The sequence below is a fragment of the Hibiscus syriacus genome, unplaced genomic scaffold (assembly GCF_006381635.1).
Source record: "Hibiscus syriacus cultivar Baekdansim isolate YM2019G1 unplaced genomic scaffold, ASM638163v2 tig00110989_pilon, whole genome shotgun sequence".
NCBI classification, from domain to species: Eukaryota; Viridiplantae; Streptophyta; class Magnoliopsida; order Malvales; family Malvaceae; genus Hibiscus; species Hibiscus syriacus.
In genome coordinates, this window is record NW_024062943.1 from 1,107,349 (window position 1) to 1,120,762 (window position 13,414).

Consider the following 13,414-nt stretch of genomic DNA (forward strand, 5'->3'; position numbering starts at 1 on the left):
AGATCATTATTTCTCTACATGAGAGATGGATTCACAAAAAGAGAGTATGAGTACGGAAAAGGTGATACTCCCCAGTGTGGCTGAGGGATATTTATAATAATCAGTTGGTGGTGTCATTACTCGTAAGTCGACGAAACTAGATAGATATGATAATAAAATCTTAAATTTTGCTTTGGTAGACCATGTAGATATGTACGAGACCATTGGCTATATATTGTAGACAGCCCTATAGGTAGATTAGAGGTTATGATGTTCTCAAGTCCAGGGGGTAAGGATCTTTTGGAGGTTCCAGTAAGCGGAAGGATTTATTCGGATGTCTTAACTAACAGAAAGCTAATTTTTCAGAGGGAACTCCGGAGGTATAACAAGATAGAAGAATTAAGAACTTTAGTTGAATTAGGAGAAATGCTACAGCAGAGTCAGATAGAACTGGAAGGGAAGGAAGGGAAGCGTGAAATTCAATAATGGGTAGTCCTTCAGCTCTAAAAAAAGCAAATGTCTGGTCCAATGCAATAAAGGTTGATTTTGAACCTCCATTCTTACCAACCCCCAAGAGGGTCCCCTACTCATTAGAGTCACAACGGACCACAGAATGTAAGAATAATTTCTTCATGGGCAGTGGTCCTATCCCCAATCCAATATTTAAAGCAAAATCCAAGAATCTTAAGTTTAATTCAATTGATTTATATATAATCACTTATGCAATCCAGTTTTTCCTTTTTTCCTCATTCCTACAGAACATTCTTTCTTTAGACTTTAAGATGCAGAACATTACATTCATACATCACTGACAAGAAAGAAAAGAAACCAGAAAAGGGCAAAAAGGAAAAAAAAAAGTTAAATTTCGTTTATTTAACTGAAAACGTTTTTCGAAAAATGTTTTCCGTAAAATGAATTACATTTTCTGAAAAACGTTTTACGATGTTTAAAAGATGTTGTTTAAACCTTTTTTTCACTAGTTAATGAATTTTTTTAAAATTATTTATTATAAATATTAAATACAATAAATAATATTATTTATCATAAAACTTAATATTATTATTTTTAAAATATTAAAATAATTTATTTATTATTAAAATATTAATTTTATTAATAAAAATATTAATATTGGTATATTTTATTGAAATAAAAATATTATAAATTATATTAATTATTTATTAAAGTAATAGTGTTATATTATATTTAAAAAAATATTAATTAGTATATTTTAAATATCTTTATTAAAATATTATTATATTAATATTAAATATATAAATAATATTATTCATTATTAATAATTTAATAATATTATTTTTATGAAATTAATAAATAATATAAATTTTATTAATAATTTATTATATATTATTAAAAATAAAAATATAATATCTTATATTATTATAATATAATTGATTATTTTATTATAATTTTAAAAATATAATATTATATTATTATAAATATTAATAAATATATTTTAAATATTTTAATAATTAATATTTTGATTAAAATGATATTAAAATATTTTATAAATTTTAAATTTATAAAATAAAATTATTTTGAGTATTTATTCTTTGAAGTAAAAAGTTCGAAAAATGACTTACGGAAAATCAGGCCGTAAGTCATTTTTCAAAAAACACAAAGGAAATTTTGTTGACCAGAAAAATATTTTACGTTGACCAACCAGTTTTCCTCCAATCAAACACTGGAAAATGAAGAAAACATTTTCCGGAAAACGTTTTACGTGAAACAAACGTACCTTAATAGAGACAATTTTTCAATCCCCTTGATGCTTGAATGTCCAAAGTTCTTTTGCATCATCTTAACGTGAGGGGCAAAAAGAAAAAAAGGGTTGGGGTTTTCAATAAACTGGTGTGGAAGTGAAAACACTATGTAATTAGACTTGTTGCAAAGGAAAATAGGGTTTGAGCTGAGAAGAAGACAATTATATCCCTAAAGTTGTTTAATTTCGCACCCTCATTTCTGTAGGTTGAACAAATCAACCTTCCATTTAGCAGGTTGAACTTTAAAAAAGTTTGACAGCAAAACCAACATTACACTCAAAGATGGCAACAAAGACAAATATCAATGATATATATATATATATATATATATATATATATATATATATATATAGAGAGAGAGAGAGAGAGAGAGAGAAATACAAGTTTTGGTAGGGTACCTTATGGTAATTAGGCTCTTCACTTCTTCTACAAAATATCTGAAAGAGTTGAAATTGCAAAGATCAAATGGTAGCTGAGAGAAGATGTAGATTGACCCTGCTTCTGATTAGACCCATTACCTTCCTTTATTCCCATGGCGTGCCGATAATAATCAAAAGTGCGCACGTTAGCAAGACTAACGGATCCTGAGTTTCTTGTCCCATCGCCGGCGTTTCAATCCGATCATCAGTGTGATTTCATCAATCTTCCTTTATTTTCTCTTTTATCAACGTGCTATGGATTGGCGAAAACTCTTTGGGTGTCAAGCTGGCCACGAACTCACATATTTTCCCCCAAAATTGAGAGATAAAACCCTAATTGTTCAACCTCCCCTTGAGGTCCTCGAGGTTGGTACTGCTGAATGGAAGTCTTCTCTGGTGGGTCAGTTCTTAGGGGCTTCTCCTAATTTCATCTCTCTTCAACGAGCAATTGATAAACTCTGGAACCAAGGTGCTCGTGTTCAGGTAAGCCTCGTTGGGAATAATATTTATATTTTCTCCTTCAATTCTGATGCTGCTAGGGATTGGGTTCTTGAGAATGGCCCGTGGAACATTTTCAATAAACATTTAATTCTTCGAAAGTGGGAACCCAACTTACAGAGACTGAACTTTGACCTTTCTAGATTGCCTTTATGTGTTCACTTGTATAATGTCCCATTAGAATTGTGTTCAAGGGAAGGCCTTAGCTATATAGTCAATGCTCTAGGAGTTCCATTAACAATGGACTCAATTACTGCTTCTAAATCTAGGCTAGAATATGATAAGGTTTGTATTGAGGTAGGAGCTAAGGAAAACTTACCTGAAACAATTGAAGTGATTCTTACTAATGGCCAAACTACCACAATCTATGTTGAAGTTCCTTGGTACCCTAACAGATGTAGGAAATGTGGTACTTTCGACCATTCTGATAAAGAATGTATTATCAAAAATAATTCAGCTCCTTCAAATCCTAAAATCTGGAGGAAAAAGGCTACTCTTAATAATAATTCTGATAAAAAACTAGAAAGATCAGAAACCTTGCAAGACTCTCTGCATGAATCTTCTTCCTCAAAGGATAGAGATGTTTCTATTGATATTGATCCAAGAACAGAACCATAAAAAATTTCTTCTATCAAAAAAGATCAATCTTCTAATGATGAATCCCCTAAATCTCATTCTAATCTTTCAAATAAGGGAAACAATCCCAAGTCCCAAACTCTTCCTCTCGGTGATGATGTAGTTAAAGATGACTCTGCTCATGCTCAAGAATCTGCTCTTAAATTCAATGAAACTACTCCAAAACCTAAAAGAGGTAGAGGTAGACCTCTTAAGATCAAAACTAAATATGCTTTAAGAGGCTTAGCAAACATATTTGATATCATTTCAACAGTTGATGAAAATTCTCCAGCAACTGAGATGCCAGTAAAGAAATCCAGGTCTGCTGCTGCTGGAGTTGCTAAATTAATCAAATAACTAAAGACAAAAAAGAAAGAACAAATCTCAAAAGACAATTGTACCTCAGATGGAAATATAGAAGGTTCATCATCCTCTATTCCTCAATGTTAATATGTTTTTGGAATATCAGAGGATTTAATAATCCTCACAAATAGAATAAAGTTATGAACAGAGCTAATCTCCTCAAAGTTGATGTTCTTTGTCTGATGGAAACTCGTGTTAAACCAAAAAATTTTGAGAAAATCTTCAAAACTATCTTAGGGAGCTGGAATGTCCTTACCAACTATGAATATGCTTTTAATGGTAGAATATGGCTTCTCTGGAAAAAAGAAATTGATCTCTCTCTCTGTCTCTCAACTGATCAAAACATTACTGCTAAATGTCTCTTCAATAACATTCTTTTCATTATCATTGCTATCTATGGAAGTAACAGTGGTTCTTCTAAAAGATTTCTTTGGCAGCACCTTAGAGAGCTTGATGCAAGGTTTGGATCCCTCCCTTGGATTATGGGAGGTGACTTCAATACCTATCTTCATTACAAGGAAAGTTCTGACTCTCTTCTACTTGGACCTTATTCATCCTCTGATATGACTGACTTCCAAGATTTGGTTCAAGAGCTTTCTCTTTTTGATCATCCTTTCTTTGGCCCAACCTATACTTGGAGTAATAAACAAAAAGACACATATCTTGCAAGGAAACTTGATAGAGTGCTGATTAATCCTCTCTGGGTTACTTTTTTCAGAATTCTTTTGTAGAATTTACCACTCCTAGCCCTTCGGATCATTGTATGGCTCTTGCAAAGATCAATAAAGAAATTCAAATCAATAGGCCAAAGCCATTTAAAATTTTCAACTTCTGGTCCAAGCACCCTAATTTTCTTGAACAAGTCATTCAATCCTGGCATCAACCTTCTCAAAAAAACCCTATGCAGAGATTGTTCATCAAACTTAAACGACTTAAGCCTTGCTTGCAAAAGCTTAACAAGGAAAACTATAGAGAGAGTTAAAAATAATTCTTTTGATAAAGAATTGAGTGTGTTCAAAAGGAGCTGATTGATTTAGAGGAAACATAATACATGTTCCTTAAACAAAAAACAAAAGTTCAATGGATCAAAGAAGGAGACAAATGCACCAAACTTTTTCATTCTGCCATTGCCTCTAAAAATAAAAGAGACACCATAAGGGTTCTTATTAACAATGAGGGGAAAAGGTTAGAGTCTTATGATGATATGGCTAATGAAATTATTGATTTTTTCAAACATCAACTAGGTGCTACTGATCCTAAAGTTCTTCCAACTGGCCCTTCTTTCTTGAGAAACCTGCTACAGTTCCATTTTCCTAATGAGGTTGCTACTGATCTGATTAAAACTATTACTATAGAAGAGATCAAAGAGGCATTATTTAATCAAGGGAATGACAAAGCTCCAGGCCTTGATGGTTTCACTCCATTGTTTTTCAAACATTCCTGGTCTGTGGTAGGGGAAGACTTTGTCAATGGTATCAAATTTTTCTTTCAAGAGACTAATATCCTTCCTAGTTTCAATTCCACCATTATTGCCCTAATTCCTAAAATCTAGAATCCTAGCAAAGTTAAGGATTACAGACCAATCTCTTGTTGCTCGGTAGATTACAAAACTATTACTAAAATTCCTGTAAAAATAATGACTTTGTTTCTTCCTTACCTTATATCCCTCAATCAAACAACTTTTGTGAGAGGTATATTTATTATTACAACACTCTTATTGCTCAAGAATTGGTCAAAGGTTATGGAAGAAAGAATATTTTGCCAAGATGTGCCCTCAAAATTGATTTACAAAAAGCCTTTGATTCTCTTAATTGAAATTTCATTTCCTCTATTCTTAATGCATAGGGTTGCCTACTATTTTCACAAGATGGATTGAAACTTGCTTCAAAAAAGCTAGATATTTCATATTTTTTAATGGTAGTCTGATTGGGTACTTCAATGGTCAGAGAGGTATAAGACAAGGAGATCCCTTATCTTCAATCCTTTTTGTGATAGCAATGAATATTCTCTCTAAAATTCTTAATCTTGCTGCTACCAGAGGAATCTTTGGATACCACCCTAAGTGCAAAAAACTTGGTATCACTCATTTATATGTTGCTGATGACCTTTTGATATTTTGTAAAGGAAATCTTGAATCTATTGTTGGAGTTACTAGTGTCCTCAACCACTTCTATGTCTTATCTGGTCTGAACCTCAATGTTAGCAAAACTGAATTTTATGCTGCTGAAATTTCTGCCAGAACCCTGGAATCCATTAAATCTGCCACTGGCTTCAAACAAGGCTTTCTGCCTGTCAGGTACCTAGGCGTTCCTCTTGTCACTCAAAAATTAACTGAAAAAGATTGTCTCCTCTCTTTGATAATATCAAACATAGGCTTCATCATTGGTCAGGAAAATTATTAAGCTATGCTGGGAGTCTTGAGCTTATTAAAACTGTTTTATACAATGTTGCTAACTTCTGGAGTAGGCAATTTATCCTTCCTCATAAAGTTATTAATCGTCTAGAACAACTTTGCTCTCGATTTCTTTGGAAAGGAAACGATACAGCTGCAAAGGGTGTAAGGATTAGTTGGAAAAGATTATGTTGTCCCAAATCTGAAGAAGGTCTCGGGTTGAAAGACATTCACTCTTGGAATAAAGTCTGCATGATTCAACTCATTAGAAAAATTCTGGCTGGAGAGGGATCTTTATGGGTCGCTTGGATCCATTGCTATGTTATTAAATATAACGATATAAGTGACATCATTGTTAACTCTCCCTATAGTTGGACCATCAAAAAACTCTTGAAAATTAGAAGTGAAGCCCTCCCAACACTTGCTGCTGGAATCATGAAAACAAAAGACTTTGGGAAGATATCAGAGTTCATAAAGACAAGGTTTCCTGGCACAAAGTGATTTGGTTTCCTCTTCATATTCCTAAGCTAAGCATGATCTCATGGATGGCTATTTTGGATCGCCTTCCTACTCGTGACAGACTCTTTCGAATGGGAATTGCTTCTGACAGGCTGTGTATTCTATGCAATGAGAACCATGAATCTAGAAACCATCTGTTTATTGATTGTATTTATGCTACTTCTCTTTGGAACTCTATTATGAATCTATCAAGCATGCGAGATACTTACAGGACTTGGGAATCAAGGATTGAATGGGCTGCTCAAAAATGGAAGGGTAAATCTTTGCTTTCCACCATATTAAGGATTGCTTGGACTGCTTTTATCTACTTCATTTGGGAGGAAAGAAACAGAAGAATATTCAACATAGGATCAAGAACAACATATCAATTTCTCACGTCTATAAAGGAGATATTCTGAATCAAAGCGACAGGAAAATTAATAAACTAGATTATATTAATTCTAAACTTTGTAATTATTGGATATCGACTAAACATTTTTTTACTGTTGTAAATGGGTGTTTATACTCCCAGTTGGGATGATTGTTGTGTGCTGAACCTTTTACTTGAGTAATAAATTCTACTTATAAAAAAATAATCAAAAGTGTACGGATTTGACATTCTCTCACATGTTCCGTGGCTGCATTCCAGATTCTGATCAGACATTGAACTCCTATTGGTCTCCATTCTAGCTCTGGTGTAGAGAAAAAGAAAAGACATTTAACAAAAAGAATTTTAGAAGCAAAATGACCCTATTAGGCTTAGCTGAATAGAAAGCTGACCTTTTTGAAGGAAGAAGTAAACAGTAACGAAAAATCTGATTCTTCTTCTTCAATGAGCTTTGAAGCCGAGTGAAAACCCATATGTTCACCTGCTTCATTAACACAATCATCATGCTTCTTGAAAGACTGTCTTCTTTGATGGGTTGAATTCTTATCTGTCATACAAACCAAACAAATCATGTTAAGCTAAAGGAGACCACCAACATGCATGCATTATTCATGTTGGGTAATAAAAGAAAGGAGGTTGTCATTTTCTGTGTTGCAGAAAACATTGAGAAATTAACAGATAATTATGTACATTCTAGGAATTGAGGGTAATAAATGAACTGAAGCATCCAACTGATCTATTTACTAAAAATACGTATAGAAATCTCTTCTGATATTTTATATGAGAAAAGGAGCATAAAAAACACAGTTATGATACCTTGTCTGCCGATATCACTTCTCATGCTCCGATACATCTGGTTTATGAGGGAAATGGAACAAAACATGAAGAGAAATGGAAGACATAAACAAATCAAAAGGGGAAAAAAGATGAACCTGAAGATGGCTTTTCACATGAGAAATGGTGAGCCCTTTAACATCCATCAGTTGAAGAACAAGTTTAGCCGTAGCTTCTGAAGAAATATACGAAAGCCATTATCACTAAAAACATAGAAACAAGCTCAAAGAAGAAGAACTTACTGTGTTGGCCGCCAAGCCTTTGGATGGCATGAACGAAAAAACGGTGAAGCTCAGGTGTCCATCTCAAACGAGGTACCTTTGATCTTATATACTGCCTAACTGCACCACTCCTCCCGAAACTACCCATTCTGGCTCAAAAATTCTTTCTTTAAAACCCTCAAATGCCAAAGTCTCTCCTAGTACACGCTCACTTGCAACAAACAAAGGAAGATACAACAGAATCGAATAAAAAAAGGACCTATCTTTCAGGGTTTTATGCTATATATTTAGAACTCCCAGTATAAAGCAGCAGCAACGAAGACCAAAAGTGCAGGAGCTCTCTGAAGAAAAGCAAAACATAGAATATTAGAACTATATAAAAACACCTCAAAGAAAGATAAAAGGGAAGATCACGAGAAAATGAAGAGAGGAAGCTGTAAATTCCGTAAGGAGCACTGATTATACCTGCCTACGCCTGACTTTGTTCTATTTCTATACTCTTAACACAATAATAATTCTCTGACCACGTTCACATAAATATATTTATCAAAATGAACATTTAAATTTAGATAGAAAATGAAAATCCCATCACGAATTTCTGATCGACCTTTCCTTCTTCTTAAAACATTACCCCTAACCCAAACTGTAGTGTCTTTACTTTGACCTTTGTTACAGCAGCTATATTTTCCATACAATATAGGGTAAAGTATAGTAATGGTCACTGAACTTTTCTAAAGCTTTAATTTAGGTCCCCCAATTTTTAAAACTGGCAATATAGTACCCCAACATTTAGTCCGTTTGCAATATGGTCCCTCAACAGTTACGTAGGGGACCATATTGCAAACGGACTAAATATTGGGAGACCATATTGAAAATGGACTAAATGTTGGGGGACTATATTGCAAGTTTTAAAAGTTGGGGACTTAAATGAAAGCTTTAAAAAAGTTCAGTGACCATTACTATACTTTACCCTATTATTTATTGTTTTTTATTATGAATTTTATATATGTTTTTATTGTTTTATTATTTATTGTTTTTTTATTGTTTCTTTATAAGTCTTAATGGGAATCTCATCTTTTTTTCCTTAAAAAAATAATTAGCTCCGCCTATCATCTACTAATCAAAATTCTATTCGTGTTTTTGACATAATAAAAAATTAAATATTGATTTTAAATTATAATTAAAATTGAATATTGAATATAATTAAATTATTTGATAAAATATAAATTTTAAAAGATAATATAATTTAAAAAGAAAATGAAAACAAAAGGTGTTTGTATTATGTGATAAGTAGTTTTTATCTAGTTAATAATTTTATATTGTTTAATTAAAAATTCATTTGTAGATTTAATTTATACTATTAAACAGTTTTATATATTAAATTATTAAAATAATAATTTTTTATTAATTGAAATTTTTCAAAATGTTATTTAAGAGATCTTAAAATTGAGTTACATTATTTAATTAGCTCTGTACTAGTTGAATCTTAATTTAATTAGAATATTTTTTTGACAAAATTAGAATCTTTTATAAGTTGTAAGTTTGAATATATTAAACCGCAATTGGTTTTAATTTAGATGTTTGTAAGATTATGACTAATTAAAAAATTGTTTTTAAAAATATTTTTAATTTTTTTAAATAGAATGATTAAAAATATTATAAAAAAATAAAGAGGAAACTCTATACAATAACAATATTTAATTTATAAAGAGATAAGGGTGGCTCATTGGATTCTGATGAGACTAAATTTTATAATAGTTTAATTTAAAATTAAATTTTAATAAAATACGGGGTAAACTCGATTCTAATAGCTAAGCGGCTAAGCCTAAGCCTAAGCTTAATTTAATAATAATAATAATAATAATAATAATAATAATAATAATAAGGGTAAAGTATAGTAATGGTCACTAAACTTTTTTAAAACTTTCATTTAAGTCCCCCAACTTTTAAAACTTACAATAAAGTCCCCCAACATTTAGTCCGTTTTCAATATGATCTCCCAACATTTAGTAATTTTGCAATATGGTCCCCGACATAACTGTTGGGGGACTGTATTGCAAATTTTAAAAGTTAGGAGACCTAAATGAAAGCTTTAAAAAAGTTAAGTGACCATTACTATACATTACCCTAATATTTATTGTTTTATGCTCTCTTAAACTGTAATACTGTCAAGCTATCATGATCTACAAAAAGGCATTTTATATAACTTTTTACTCTTTTTTTTTTAATTTTTCTTGTTGACTGATTTTATTTTGTCACAAATTCGAGTTAAACTTAGTATTATTATTTTCCATTCAATTTGAAAATTAAATTCGATTTTATAAATTTTATGAGTTTAAATGAATAAGTTTGATTTAAAATTAACTATTAAAATTCTACTTAAACTTAAAAAACTTTAACTTGAATCATCTTAGACTTAATTTGAATATAACTCAAACCTGAAATTCAAGTACATAAATACCTTATTCGTTATTAAATATATAAATGTTATTATTATTAATACTTTAATTTTAAAAAATTAAAAATTTAATATATTTTTTTTAATTGCTTACGAACTCTTCGAATCAAGTATCAACTAATTCACTTTGATTTCTTAAGAACTCAAATAAAATTGAAGCACAAATCAATTTTATTTAAATCAAATATTAAACAAATCAAACTTGAATAAATTACTATACTCACGGCACCTCTTTGACTGTGTTGCCATTAAAGAACTAGCCCCATTTATCGCCTGCATGTTCTAAAAATCACGATTTTGCCCTCCTTTAGGACATGTTAGTTGCCGTAAAATAAGGTAACCTGAAGTCTAATCCGTGACATGTATGTACATGCATGTGTTTATCTTAGAACTTAAATTTTTTTATATTAATTATCTATTATATTAAATGTATTCATCTTAAAATTTCATTTATATTAACCTTATATGAAATATTTTTATTATTTATACATATATTTTCATCTTAAAAATTCGTCGTTAAGTCAAAATCGTTGAATGAATAGTATGAACTTTTAATTTCAATACCAAATTTCCATTTTTATGCGTACAGTTCAAGAAATTCCAAGGTAGAAAATTGAACATACTGTATAATTAACGTAAAAGAAAATATTTTTATTTCCCTTTCGGTTTTTAAAGTTTTATCTTGATTAATTTAGATCAATTCGTTTCATACACCTAACATTATTGGATGAGTCTTTCAGTAAAAATTTTCTGCATTTACAAGGACTTGAACTTGAAAATTATTTAAATAAAATCAAATTATTTACCACTTAAACTAACATCATTAGTTAAAAGAAAATATATTACACAATATAATAAATTAAATTGTTTTAAATAATCTAGTAGCTAGGGTAAATTATCTTTTTAAAATATTTTGAGTGATGAAATTCAGAATGAATTATTATATCGTATAAGTTTAGTAAACATGTTATTATATTATATTTACAGTTATTTAATGAATAAATGCTAAGAAAAAGTGGTCAGTCATTATCAATGGAAAAAATACGACCAAGTCAACTGGCTAAACTCACGATATAATGCTTTTAAAATAAATAATTCACGAGATAATGCACTCCCCATATTATTTGCTGAAATAGGGTGAAATCCACAGTGTGGCCGTAGGTCGCCATGCCTTCCGGGCGACCTACTATGTCGCCATGGCTTCCCGGCGAGCTGCACAGAGATAATGGACGTCTGCATGTGCCATGCACGTCCCCAACACAGGTCGCCATGCACTCCCCAACACACCAACACAGGTCGCCATGCACTCCCAGCGACCTACAAGGTCGCCATGCACTCCCAGCAACCTTGTAGGTCGCCAAGCAGTCCCGACGACCAAGCTTGGTTGTTTTCATGTTGATCCTCTTCATATTGCTTGCATGCTTGGTTGTTTTCATCTACGTGGTCACCATGAAAGGCTCGGGCCACCTCGAACCACGAGCATCTATAATAGCCAACTGAGATTCCTTCACGTGCTCCCCTCCTGCTCCCGCTGCATGCCTGCAGCTATCATAGCTGCAATTGCAGCGTGAAATCACATGCTTCATGCATCAACTATTGATGCATGCATGTGAACCATTTGAGCCGTGAATTATTGGTGCAATTATTGAACCATTGTAGCGTGAAATCAGCTGCTATCATAGCTGCAATTGCACAATTATTGGTGAAATAATTGAGGCAGCCTGTGACACCTAAATTATATATGGGGTGTGCATTATCGTGAGAACATAAAAGAAAGAAAGGGAGAAGAGATTACAGCTGAAGAAAGGGAGAAGAGATTGCAGCAGAAGAAAGGGAGAAGAAATTGCAGCCGAGAAAGAAAGAAAGGGAGAAAGGAAATGAAGAAGAAGAAAGGGAGATAAGGCTCTTGTGAGGTAATTTTTTTTATTTAAATTAGTTTATTATTATAAATGTTTAGTTTGTTAGTTTAGGGTTTATGGTAAAACAAAAATCAGTTAATTAGTTTGTTAGTTTAAGGTTATATGATTTTTAGTTTAAGTTATATTATACATAAATAAAAAATTATTTAATTAGTATGTTTGATAGTTATATAGTTAAAAAATAATTAATTAGTTTGTTTTGTTAATCGTTAGTTATATAAAAAAATTATTTAATTAGTTTGTGGTAGTTAAATAGTTAAGTTATATTTGTTTGTTGAATTTATATTATATAAAAAATTAGTTAGTAAGTTTATTAGTAGTATATTATAATGAAAAAATAGTTTATTAGTTTTAGTTATATAAAAGAATATTTTATTAGTTGTTTAAGGGTTTAGCGTTTACGTTTAACTTATATTTTAAAAAGTTTAGTTTGTTAGTTTATTAGTTTATTATATTATAAGTTATTATATTAAAGTTTAGTGTTATAAATTAGTTAGTTAGTTTATATTAGATTATATTAAATGGTTTTTCTAAATATTGTTGTTTAATTTTTTTTACAGATTCATTCAAATGGCTGACCAAATTCTACTGTTGAGGCTTGACAATGAACATATTTCAAGTCATTTGGGAATAATGGTGAATAAAATATTTGTTTAATGAATTATAATTAATAAATATTTGAATATTATTTTATGATTGTGATAAAGTTTTTGAAATATTTAATTGCAGGAGGACGAGCAACGAGTCATTCGTCTTCGGCTACATAAAGTACCCAAGCCACACAGATTGATAGAAGAAAACTTACAGGAGGCTGGATTTTGGTATGTAACATTTGTGCGAGATTATAAGTTGGTCCCAGGTTTGATCAGTGCCTTGATTGAGCGTTGGAGACCAGAAACGCACACGTTTCATTTGCTGTGTGGCGAATGTACGATAACTCTGGAGGATGTGGCATTGTAACTCGGGGTCCAAACAAATGGGATGCCACTGTAATGGCACATGAGTTTAATAATGTGGCACAACTTTGTAGCTTGTTTCTTGGGAAAACGCCC

General features: G+C 31.4%; 1 pseudogene; it reads right to left on the reverse strand.

Annotated features, from left to right (window-relative positions):
• Positions 1-575: 575 nt before the first annotated feature.
• On the reverse strand, positions 576-8,156 carry LOC120149172 (annotated as a pseudogene).
• Between the last annotated feature and the right edge of the window lie 5,258 nt (positions 8,157-13,414).